This window comes from Equus przewalskii, chromosome 5, assembly GCF_037783145.1.
Source record: "Equus przewalskii isolate Varuska chromosome 5, EquPr2, whole genome shotgun sequence".
Taxonomy (NCBI): Eukaryota; Metazoa; Chordata; class Mammalia; order Perissodactyla; family Equidae; genus Equus; species Equus przewalskii.
In genome coordinates, this window is record NC_091835.1 from 57,739,197 (window position 1) to 57,751,405 (window position 12,209).

The window sequence follows — 12,209 nt, forward strand, 5'->3', positions numbered from 1 at the left end:
TGTCAACTGTAATCCAAACTAATGTATGATTTAAAAAATGAAAGAAAAACAGGAGAAGCATCTTATTTTAACCAGAGGTTTTAGAGTGGAAATATGAACAAAGCAATATCTGGAATGTTATAAAATTATACATTGTTTCAAATATACTAAAGGAACCGGTGTTGGTTATTTAAAGTGTTGTTTTGATATATATTAATGATTGGTTTAGTTAAGGGAGCCAAGAAAAGCAAATAGATTTTTGGGAGGAAAAATTGTGTGAGAATACAAGAAATAACTGGGGTTTGGCCTCGTGGCACAGTGGTTAAGTGGGCATGTTTCACTTGGGCGGCCCGGGGTTCACTGGTTCAGATCCCAGGTGCGGACATGGCACTGCTTGGCAAGCCATGCTGTGGTAGGCGTCCCACATATAAAGTGGAGGAAGATGGGCACGGATGTGAGCTCAGGGCCAGTCTTCCTCAGCAAAAAGGGGAGGATTGGCAGCGGATGTTAGCTCAGCGCTAATCTTCCTCAAAAAAAGAAAGAAAGAAAGAAAGAAAGAACAAACTGAGTAAATCTGCGACCCTTCCAACTTCCAGAGCTCCTGCACGCATTTGGGCTTTTCAAAGAGAGACCAGAGGCTGCATAAGTGACACTCGCTAACGTATTTTTGTTGGAAAAAAATGCAATTCCACAAAGGCTCTGAGCTTCCATTGTTTTCAAACTGCAATAGAAAAAGTGTAAATAGGACAAGTTATACATTTCAGGATTCAGAAACCAAAGCAAGAAAACCATGAAACCTGTATAAGAATAGAACAGAAAAGCAGGCTTCAAGCAGCCAAAGTAAAGATCAATGTCCAAAGTCTAAAAATAAAACGGTGGAATCCTGAGTGATTTTATCTTAACCTTTGTTCTCTGTATTTCCCATTTTTTTCTGAAGTCTAAAAATATATTTAGAAGTTAAGAAGAAACACACTATTATTAAGGAACTGCAGACATGCCACCTAAGAATGTGCCACCAGCCCCTGGTAGCAGTCAGCCACCTGTGCATGATAGCTTGCCAATAGTGGTGCCAGCAGGGCAGACCCAAAATGCCTCTTGGCTTCGGGGTATTAATCTGGCAGTTAAGCTGGGCTCCACCCAGAAGAGAGAATCCCCAGCTCCCGCACTTTGTATAACTATTTGTCACCTGAGCCTCAATTACACAGATTATATTATACAGCTGCTGCTTAGATCTTAGTATTCAACAGACTCCTGGCCAAGAAACAACCAAAACACACCAAATAAAAATTCCCTCAGCTTCTGCCAATAACCCTGCTCTACATAAGCTCTGAAAGAGGCCAGGGATCAGGGCCAGATGTGACATACAGGCTCCCAGGTAAAGTAATAATTTGGTGCCTCTTAAAATTCATACTCTTTAAATATTTGTTTAACATTTATTTAGAAGAGAGAAGGAACGGGCAGAGAAGGACTTCTAGGGGCAGCTGGAAACCTCTTCTATTATACTCTGTGTTCCTCAGTTTTGGCAGGAGAGTTGTATATACTTACTATTCACAAAATAAAAAGATGGAAATCAGTTGGACCCAGTTTCACTAGAAAGCAGTTTAGGGACCATTTACTTTTGCTCAAGAGCACCCCCTGGGGGTTTCAAACTATGACAGACAAAGCACATTCTGTACTCTGACAGGAGTAAATATACAATTTTCTCCATATCACTCTTTTCCATCATGACTAGAGCTCATTGATACTTTAGCATCCTTTATACAATGGCAACATGAGTGGCTCCCCTGCTAGCCCACCCCTTCATCCAGCTCTGCTGGGAAGAACAGTCAACCATGCAGCTGCCCTAATGTCCTGTCAATTGCCTTTGCCCCCTCGACTCTGTCCTTGTATTCTCCTTCCCTTAAGAACAGCAGAGCAAACTCCGCAAGTGTGTCCACCTCACCAGTCATAACTGAATCCAAGGGATAGAGCACAACAGCTCAGTCTTGAGCTGGGATCCCCAAATTATAGATATCTCTTTATAAAATAGGGATGCACTATACCTAGCCTGGGGTCTTGTTAATTTCATTTAACATCATACTCTAAGCACTTTATCTTCAAAAGCAGTTTTACATAGTCATAGTCAGCATTTGAGGGCTTGCTATGTGCTAGACACTATTCTAAGGACTTTACATGAATTATTTAATTTATACTTCACCACAATTTATCAAATTTGCTATTCCTCGTTTTTCACTAGTTTAAGTAATGCTTCAAAGAACATCTTTAACTTGCTATTGAACGTTCCCTCTGTGACTGAGGTTAGATGTCACTGGAAACTTCCCAGGCAGGTGGTTCAACTGAGAGGAGAGAGTGGGAGGAAGTAACACCTGAGAATCGTGTGGGACGTGCATTGAAAAATGCATACCTAGCCCACTGCTGCAATTTTGTTGTGCCTGGGGCATGCGCTGGCAGGTGGACAAAGATGTATAATTTTCTGCACAAATGATTCTGATTCATCCCCTCTTCCTCTACCTGCCCACCCCCATTCTTATGAACCACTGTGATAGTTAAAAGTGAGGGAAGAACATTAGTCTTCAGGGTTACACTTAGGCCATGAGCCCTGTTCAGATGGGATCTCAATGCTCTGGCTTGCTCTCTGGGACCTCACACCCTCTTACTCTCCACCCAGCAACCCAAAGGCTTCACTGAGTGTCTCTGGGGTAAGTTTCAGCCTGTGTCAGGGTGACTAGAATGAAAACAGAGAGAGCTGTCCAGCTGAAAACGAGAAAGGAATGAAAGGATCCACAAAAAGCCTTTCTAAAGCAGTAAAACGTTTATAAAGGAGAAAGGAAACTGGGGGGTGGCCAGGGTGTATTCCCAGTCTTTGCCTCCTCACATTCCAGGGCAGTGTGAGCACTCAACCTGGTTTTCTATCTCCTTTCTTCTCCATCTCCAGGAACGTTTGGAGATAGTTTTGGGTGTCACAACTGGGAGAGGCATAGTGCTACTGGCATCTAGTGAGTAGAGGCCAGGGATGCTGCTGCACATCCTGTGGTACAGAAGACAGTGCCCTCATAACAAAGCATGTTCCAGCCCCAAATCTCAGCAGTGCTGAAGTTGAGAGGCCCTGCTCCAGAGCCTTTACTTTCCTACAACCCTCTCCTCCTTTCGTCTGTCCCCTTTCTTGTGCTATTTCCCTTGGGTCCAAATGGAAAGATAATGACATCTAGCTAGAATGCTTTATGGACCTCAAGTAGTGTCCCTCTGTCCTCAGTCTGTAGTTGGTGAGTATTCAGCAATAAGGTCCCTCGAGTAAAGTGACTCCTTATCTCATCTATGAAATCTGGGAACTCATGGAGAGACAAGAATAGCCTAAATACCAGTGGACTGGGAACACGATCTGTGACCTGCAAGCTTTGAGGATCACTGTCCTTAAATAGTCTTGAACTATGACTGCTAAACTTTTGTCTTTCAGAGCCATCTCTATTTCTCTAGCTTAACATTTTCCTAGGATATTCCTCAGCATTGCCATTCCTTGGGGATGACTGGATGATTGGGGGCTATGAATTGGGGCCCCCAAAAACCACTCCTCACCCCCACAACATGTCATTATGATTCGTGTTCCTATTGAACTTGTAAATTCAATGGAGAAATAGAACCGGTGTTAGTCGTTACCTGATAACTTCAGAAACTGATTTTCTGAGAAAATGTATGCCTTGAAGAAAGAAGGCCTCTGTGCATTTTTTTGCTTAAATAATTAAAAGATTAGTGTCCTGATCTGAGGGTGTTTTATCACTATTCATTACACCTCGTTACATTTCTTCAGAGCTGTAGGGTAAGACAGAACCCGTAGAAAGGACTTTCAAAGATTTGACAATGACAAAAGGGCACCAGGGCTTCTGACTTTAAAACCTTTCTTCAACACACCTATACTAAACTTTAAATATACTTCATCTGTGAAGTGAAGAGCTAGGAAGGAAAGAGAGAAGTAGCTGATGTGGGTTCCCATTCAAAGACCTGAACACAGTGCTAAGTGTCTGTATCTACCATGTTTGGGGGACTATATGAAGCATCTCTTTCATCCTCACAATCTGATAGAGTAGGATGAGAAAACTGAGGCTCAGAACTTTAAGAGAACTCCTCAGGGACATATATCTAAGGAGTGGCCAAGGTAGATTTTAAGCCCAGGTTTATCTGGCTTCAAGGGCCACACAACACTAATAGCTACTGTTATTGAGCACATTTTATGAAAAAAACACTGTTTTAAGCCCTTTATATGTATTATTTTGTTTTAAATCTCACCACTATTCTTTCATGTATGTTCTAGATGAACAAACTGAGGCTCAGAGAGCTTACATCATTCATCCCAGGTTAGAACTGGTAAGTAGAACTTGGATTCAAGCATATTTTGTCTGCCTATAAAACCCATGCTTTAGAGAATACAGAATACTCCTCCCCAAAACACCATTTCCACCTTACCAGGTTGCCCTAGATGCATTATCTCATCAAATTCTACCACGACTCTCTGGCAAGAAACATTTCTCTTTTTTGCAGATGGAAACATTGAAGCTCAGAAAGGATAGGTAGCCTATCTAAGGCCACACATCCCCCATCATCCATGGATTATTACATTAGGTAAGGAACATTTCTTGGTACTCACTCCAACAATAATTTTCAAGTTCTATCAGTGTGGGTGCCTTTTGAGGCACCACTGCAGGTTTTCTGTTTGTTTGTTTGTTTGATTTTTTACCATCTCTCTTCTTTACAAAGTGGACAAGTGGATCTTTTTTTTTGGTGAGGAAGATTGGCCCTGAGCTAACATCTGTTGCCAATTTTCCTCTTTTTGCCTGAGGAAGATTGTCACTGAGCTAACATCTGTGCCAGTCTTCCTCCATTTTGTATATGGGACACCACCACAGCATGGCTTGATGAGCCATGTGTAGGTCCGTGCCTGGGATCCAAACCTGCAAATCCTGGGCTGCTGAAGCAGAGTGTGCAAACTTAACCACTATACCACCGGGTCAGCCCCCCAGTGCTATTTTAAAAACAAACCAAATCATAAACAACATTTACAGGTGTTAAAAAGAATGAGGTGATGCTACACACACTGATTTGGAAAGATGCCTACAGACTAGTAGGTGAAAATTTAAAGAAATGAATTGTAAAACAATATGATGCTACTCCCACTTACACATGTGTGGAAAATTCCTAAAGCACACACAAGAAACCTTAATGGTAATTACTTCCAGGGCAAGGGATTTGACAAGGTGTCAACAGAGTTCAGATGACTTACCTTCCCCTTTTTACCCTTCATTATTATTTTTAAAATTCATTTCCACCCTTTCTTTGAGGTGGAAAAAAAAAATGTAAAAACAGCCTTCAAAGAACCTCCTAGCTTGAGGACATACCCTAGTTTGGGTGTGATAAAAGTAATCTAAATCTCACCAACATGCTAACGCTGTATCATGGGACCTGGAGAGTGAGATGTGCGATCTATAACACACAATCGGCAAGCGGGGTGGGGGTGAGGGTGGGAAAGTGGCTTTTAGTGAACCTCTGGATCAGGTACACAGGCCAGAGGTATAAGCCTTGGGTAGCCTCAGCAGACTAACACAGATACATAGAGATTTTTATACTTTTTTTTTTTGAGGAGGATTAGCACTGAGCTAACTACTGCCAATCCTCCTCTTTATACTCTTATTCTTAGATATTCTTTGCTGAGAGAAGCACACTGTTTTTAGCAGATGCTTTGAAAAGCCTACTTCAGGACACAAACTGAACTCCCAGGACAGGAACTTCTCCAAGAATGTGTCCATCAGGGTAAGGCTGCTTAATGAAGATAATTAACACCAACTTCTGCAAGAGACCTCTAAATCTTAGTGTCTCTACACCACAAAGATTTATTTCTTGCTCATGTTACATGTCTAATATGTTTTGGCAGGGGACTCTATTCCACGGAGACACTCAGGGACGAAGGCTGACTGAGGCTTGACCGTCTTGCTACATTACTCTCTCAACATGTGGCTTTCGAGTTTGCCAAAGCAGGAGAAGGAAGCTAGAGGGTTGAACAAGGCTTTTCACTGACCCAGCCCAGAAGAAACACATGCTACCTCTGTTCCCAGTTATTGCAGAACTAGTCACAGGGCCCCAAGCAAACTGCAAAGGAGGTTGGGAAATATGAGAACCATACGGATATTTAATGAATACCAAATGTTCCTGTCATACTCCTTATTATAGATCGAACAGTGTTCCCCCCAAAAGATATGTTTAAGTCCCAACCGTTAGTACCTCAGAATATGATCTTATTTGGAAACAGGGTCTTTATAGAGGTAATCAAGTTAAAATTCCTTCCAGTTAAAATCCTTCTTCTGTCTCCTGTTAAAATGAGGTCATTAGAGTGAGCCTTAACCCAACATGACTGATGTCACTATAAAAGGAAGTCATTTGGACACAGATACGGACATGCACAGAAGGAAGATGCCGTGAACACATGCAGGGAGCAGATCACCACGTGAAGATGGAAGCAGAGATTACAGGTATGTTGCCACAAGCCAACAAATGCTTGGGGTCACCAAAAGCTAGGAGAGAGGCATGGAACAGATTCTCCCTCAAAAGGAGCCAATCCTGCTGACATCTTGATTTTGGACTTCTAGCTTCTGGAACTAAGAGAGAATAAATTTCTGTTGTTCTAAACCAACGGTTTGTGGTACTTTGCTACAGTAGTCTTAGGAAATGAATACATTCATCTATCAAGTTTTTGCATAAAGAAATTTAATACATGGAATTACGTGCTTATGAATCTGTTAGAATGACTAGAAAAACAGGCTCTAGGCTAGATATCCTGGAATTACAGTCATGCTTTGCTTAACGATGGGGATATGTTCTGAGAAATGCATCATTAGGCGATTTCATCATTGTGGGAACATCATAGAGTGTACTTACACAAACCTTGATGGTATAGCCTACTGCACACCTAGGCTATATGGTACTAATCTTATGGGACCACTGTCGGATATATGGTCTGTCCTTGTCCGAAACATCATTATGCAGTGCATGACTGTACTCCCAGAACAATGCCACAAAATTGGGGCACCAACAGTTACTGACATATTTACCACAATCAGGAGCTGGCTCTCGGGATCTCTTCACCCCAGCGCCTCTCTGAGAATCAGGAAAGCATCATCAGAACTATTAACTCCAGAACCACGTCATGCCTCCTATGATTTACAGAAGCAAAATGGATGCCTTATGCAACTCTTCCATCCTCTGACAATTTAGTTCAAAATTTAAGCTTTGGGTGAATGCATCTGTTTTATAAGACTAAAATTATATCTGGGACACTAGTTGCAAAGAATTGGGAAATGTTTTTAGCTTTTCAGCTTCTGAAGCAAAGAAGGGCCCACAGGAAGGAGGTTGAAAGACATTTTGAACAAGCCATTCTCTCTTTTATTTTTCCTTTTATCTTTTTAGTTTTATGGTTTCTTTCTTTAACATCCTTCCTCTCTCTCCTCTTAAATGTTCCTATTACCCATTCTGCCCTTGGCCGTTTTTTTTCCTTCTTTATGTTCTCTGGACGACTGCATCGATTCTATATTTGTCCAGGTGTCTCCACCTCCTCTATTACCACGCTAGTGTACATTACCATCATCTCTGACTTGAATTACTGCAACACTCCCTATCCGGTTTCCCATTCTCCCTTACCTCATCCCAATCCAGTGGGTTGGGGGTGATCTTTACAAAATTCATAAGATCATGTGTCTCTTTACCTACTCTGCTGATTTTCTCCATACTTTCAAGATACACCTCTAGCTCCTCACTGTCATGAGTTCACCTCTGACTGACCAGCTGTTAGCCTTGCCCCTCACCATTCTCTCACAGACCCTCTTGCCCTATACTTAGCCTCACTAAACTATTTAAAGCATCCAGAATGTATCACGTCCTTTCCTTCCTCTTTACCTTTGTACAAGCTGCTCCCTCTGCCTGGTGTGGAAGTTCTCTCTCTTCCTTTTTATCTGGTCAACTCCTATTCATCCTTTAATCCAGGAAGCTCAGGTTAGGTCCCTCTCCAATGTGGTGACTTCTATGATAGTAATTCTGGTTACTTGCCTGTTTTCTTCTTGCGAGGAGGGAATGAGAAGAAAAGAGATTTGAGGAATGCCAATGAATGTGTTTTGTTCACCTTTGCCATCTTGAGTTCTTAACATAATATTTAATGCCCATTCTTCTGTTTTCTTTTTAATCTTGTTTGTTTTTGTTTTTGCTACTGGTGTGAATAGTGGCACACATTCAAGACCACGGTCTGGATTTTGGGGTACATCATTTTCTACCTTTGCATTAACTTACAGTACTGCTCATGCTGTTTAAAAACTTTCTTTTGTTTTGGTGGTACGTCACATCCTTAGTAGTTATATTATTATTCCTATTTCATAGATCAGGAGTTGGGAGTAAGGTCATGGCTTCTTAAAGAGGATGATTAATTCAGAACTTTTTTCCTTTTGCTGTAGTAGTTCTAAAATAACTTGTTAGTCCCTGACTAGCCCAGATGAAGTATATTTAATATGCAAAACACTTACTTAATCATTCATTCATCCATCCATCTATCTATCCACTCATCCATTTGGTCAAACATTCAGTAACTGAAAAGGAATTAGAATAAATAAAAGTCATCAGAAAGAAACAAAAAGTCAACTTTTGGATAAACCTTTATACATGTTATAGATGCTGCACTTAGTACTTTAAGGTATACTGCATTATTCACCAATTTTACTAATTCTGTCACTGATGTGTAAGTCTTGCCATCCTTCACGACTGTATGGCATTTCGAGAAAATTGGTTGTTAAAACTTAAATTGTGGGTCTAGCCCTGTGGCCCAGTGATTAAGTTCGGTGCGCTCTGCGTTGGTGGCCTGGGTTTGGTTCCCGGCATGGACCTACACCCGTCCTCAGAAGCCACAGTGGGGCGGTGTCCCACATACAAAATAGAGGAAGAATGGCACAGATGTTAGTTCAGGGTGAATCTTCCTCAGCAAAACAAACAAACAGAAACCCAAAAAACCACTTAAATTGACTCATGCTGCCCGCTACTGGTTAGACCGACTGGCTGGGGAATTAGAAAGGAAGGATGTTCTAAGTCTCTACTAGACGTGGTTGCTAAAGGAAGAAATCCAGGGTAGATGTCCCTTTGTTTATCACAAGGTATTAGTAGAGCCGTTGGATATGCAAAAGTAACTAAGAGCTAAAAAGCTAAGCTCCTCTTCACCATAAAGAGTGAGCTAATTGAACTGGTGTGAGGGAGATAAAAAAGAAGCCTGGAAAACAGAGGAAAACGGAGATCTTAGGAGCTTCTAAGAATGCCAAATAACATTTTAGGAACCTGGAATACAGTGGTAAAGAAAAGAGGCTAATGAGAAAGTTCCAGAGACAGGGCAGGTGAAGTAGCTTAAGAACACGGATGTCTAACATGCAATTTCCGGTTGTTGGCATTACTGTGATGTAAAATCACTCCATTATCTCAAACAGTTAGCAACATATGCCGCATGTTTTGAGGGTGGGAGGATTAAAAGAAAGGCTAAGTTCCATTGGTGTCTGGATGTGGAGCAAAGGGAAGAAAATAGTCTAGGGAGATGAGATGCCTCTACTACTCTTAATTGTGTTGTCACACTGCCCTCTAATGGGTTGTCAGTATCTCACCAGATTCAATTGTTGGCTTCTGAACCACCTGATGGATTCCACCATCTGCTGACAATTTCCTACACCTGCTAACAAAGTATGTGTTAAGCTTGAGGCCTAGGGAGTAGTGCAAATTGATTAAAGCTGTTTACTTTATTGTCTTTGCAAAATACAGGCAGTTTCTAAAATATAACAAGAGGCGACCCGATCAGAGTTGTATATTCTATATTAACGTTAGATCTGCATGCTCCACTATGCTTTCAAGGCATGTATAACGGCAGCTTGGCTATGATTGATGATCAAAACATTGGCATAGGGGCCGACCCCGTGGCCGAGTGGTTAAGTTTGCGAGCTCCGCTGCGGCAGCCCAGGGTTCGGACCCTGGGCGCCGACATGGCACTGCTCGTGAGGTCACGTTGAGGTGGCGTCCCACATGCCACAACTAGAAGGACCCACAACTAAGATATACAACTATGTACGGGGGCGGGGGTTGGGGAGATAAAGCAGAAAAAACAAAAAGATTGGCAACAGTTGTTATCTCAGGTGCCAATCTTTAAAAAAAAAAAAGTTGGCATAAAATGATATTGGACACTTACGCTATTAAAAAGTAGTCTGAATGATCTTTTGCAAGAATTATTAAAATAATTTCCAGTTATTAATTTAATTCAAAATAAACTTTCTCTCATTAGGGACTTTAAGTTAGAATGAAGCCAGCCATACAGTAATTTGGCAGCTATTCTGATCAGGAGTCGTATGCCAGGCCAGCCTCACATGTTTTGGCTGGGTTTGATTGCAAATCCTGGTTGCAATTGGACCAATTCAGAGCTGCTTAAATCCTTGCTATTCCAGACTTTCCAAATAAAAGAAAAGGAAACCCTAAGTCCACTAGAGTGGTACTATGGAACAAGCATCATACTAGGTGGTGGAGACCACTAGCTAAATAACTTCTGCCGTCAGGGAGCTCACTATTGGCTAAGGGGGAAGGGCATGTTACTGTCATGTCACAGTTCTTTCTCCCTCCCTTAGGTAAATATAATGCCTGCCTAAGATCCACATGCCTAATAGGTACTTGATAAATATGTGTTGAGTAAATGAGAGAACGAATGAAGAAATGTGGCAGTACGTGTAGAGGTTAAGAGTTTGCCAAATAGTCTGTTAGATCCCAGCTTTGCCACATACTAGCTATGTAAATCTATCACTCTACTTAAAGCCCTGGGGCCTCAGTTTCCAAATCTGTAAACCCTTCCCAAGAGGCAATTGTAAAATGCTGAGCACAGTGCCTCACATACAGGAAGTACTCAATAAATAATAGTTTAATAATATTGTGTGAAAAGGGCAACAGAGAAAAGAAGAAGAAATAAACTATGGGGATTTGAATTGCTAGATTATGTGCTATATATGTACATTTAGAAGTATAGGGCAATTGTTGGATTTGGGAAGTTTTTTTTTTTTTTTTACAGTGAAAAAGGAGTCTATTTTATTCTCCAAAGCCAATTTATTCCCTGTGGTAGGAAACATGATCTCTGGAGACAAAGAATCAAATCCTTATAGTTCCATAACCGGAGGCAGAAAATTCTCTGGTTAATTCAAGTTAAAAAATTCTCAGGGAAGGCCTCTAAAAGCTCCTGCTTGGGTCAGGTCCATCCCCAGACCAGTCACCTTAACCTGCTGTGGTAGGCAGAATAATGGTCCCTCAGACACATCCATGCCCTAAACCCCGGAACCTGAGAACTTTATATGGCAAAAGGGACGTTGGAGACCTGAGTCAAGGTATGGACTTTGTGATGGGGAGAGCGTCCTGGGTTATCCAGGTGGGCCAATCTAATGATGGGTTCTTAAAAGCAGAGAACCTTCCCTGGATGTGGTCAGAAAGTGATGGGATGACACAAGAAGGATTGAAGAGATGTGACACTGCTAGCTTTGAAGATGTTGGAAGGGGGTCAAGAGCTAGGAATGTGGGTGATCTCAAATGTGGAAAAGGCAAGGAGATGGACTCTTCTGCGGAGGCTCCAGAAAGAAATGCCGCCCTGGTGATACCTTGATTTTAGCCCAGTGAGACCTGAGTTGGACTTCTGACCTACAGTGCTGTAAGATAAAACATTTTTGTTGTTTTAAGCCACTAAATTTGTGGTAATTTGTTAAGGGAGCAATAGGAAACTCATATACCAGGGAAACAGGGTGGAAACACAGTTTCAGTTCCTCCCCAGATTCACTCAACCTCATCTGCCTGGAGGCAGCTTACAATGAGATCCCCTATGGCCTCCAGCTTACAATGAGATCCCCTATGGCCTCCACAGGGCTCATCTCATCCACAAGAGTAACTTGGTTTGAGACAATGAAGTAGATGATGCAGAGGGAAGCAGAGATAAGAGGCAGAGAGAATTCTGATGCTGCCCGAGTCCCTGGTTCCAGGTATTTTTGAGACCAAGGTCATGCTAGCCCTTTGGTTATACAAGTAACTGACTCCTCTTTTCGAGCCAGTTAGTTTGACTAAATTTCTGTGACTTTCTTTTTTAAGATTGGCACCTGAGTTAATAACAGTTGCCAATCTTCTTTTTTTTTCTGCTTTTTCTCCCCAAATCC

The 12,209-nt window shown here is 41.7% G+C and overlaps 1 long non-coding RNA gene across 7 annotated transcripts in view; it reads right to left on the reverse strand.

Moving 5' to 3' along the window:
* Window positions 1–12,209, reverse strand: part of LOC103552053 (uncharacterized) — a 120,860-nt gene that overhangs the window by 106,005 nt on the left and 2,646 nt on the right. For all 7 annotated transcript variants that reach the window (XR_011540366.1, XR_011540369.1, XR_011540364.1 and 4 more), the window contains exons 3-4: window positions 7,915–8,074; window positions 7,074–7,175 (exon numbers count right to left, since the gene is read on the reverse strand). This is a non-coding gene — a long non-coding RNA (uncharacterized lncRNA). The remainder of the gene's footprint in view (window positions 1–7,073; window positions 7,176–7,914; window positions 8,075–12,209) is intronic.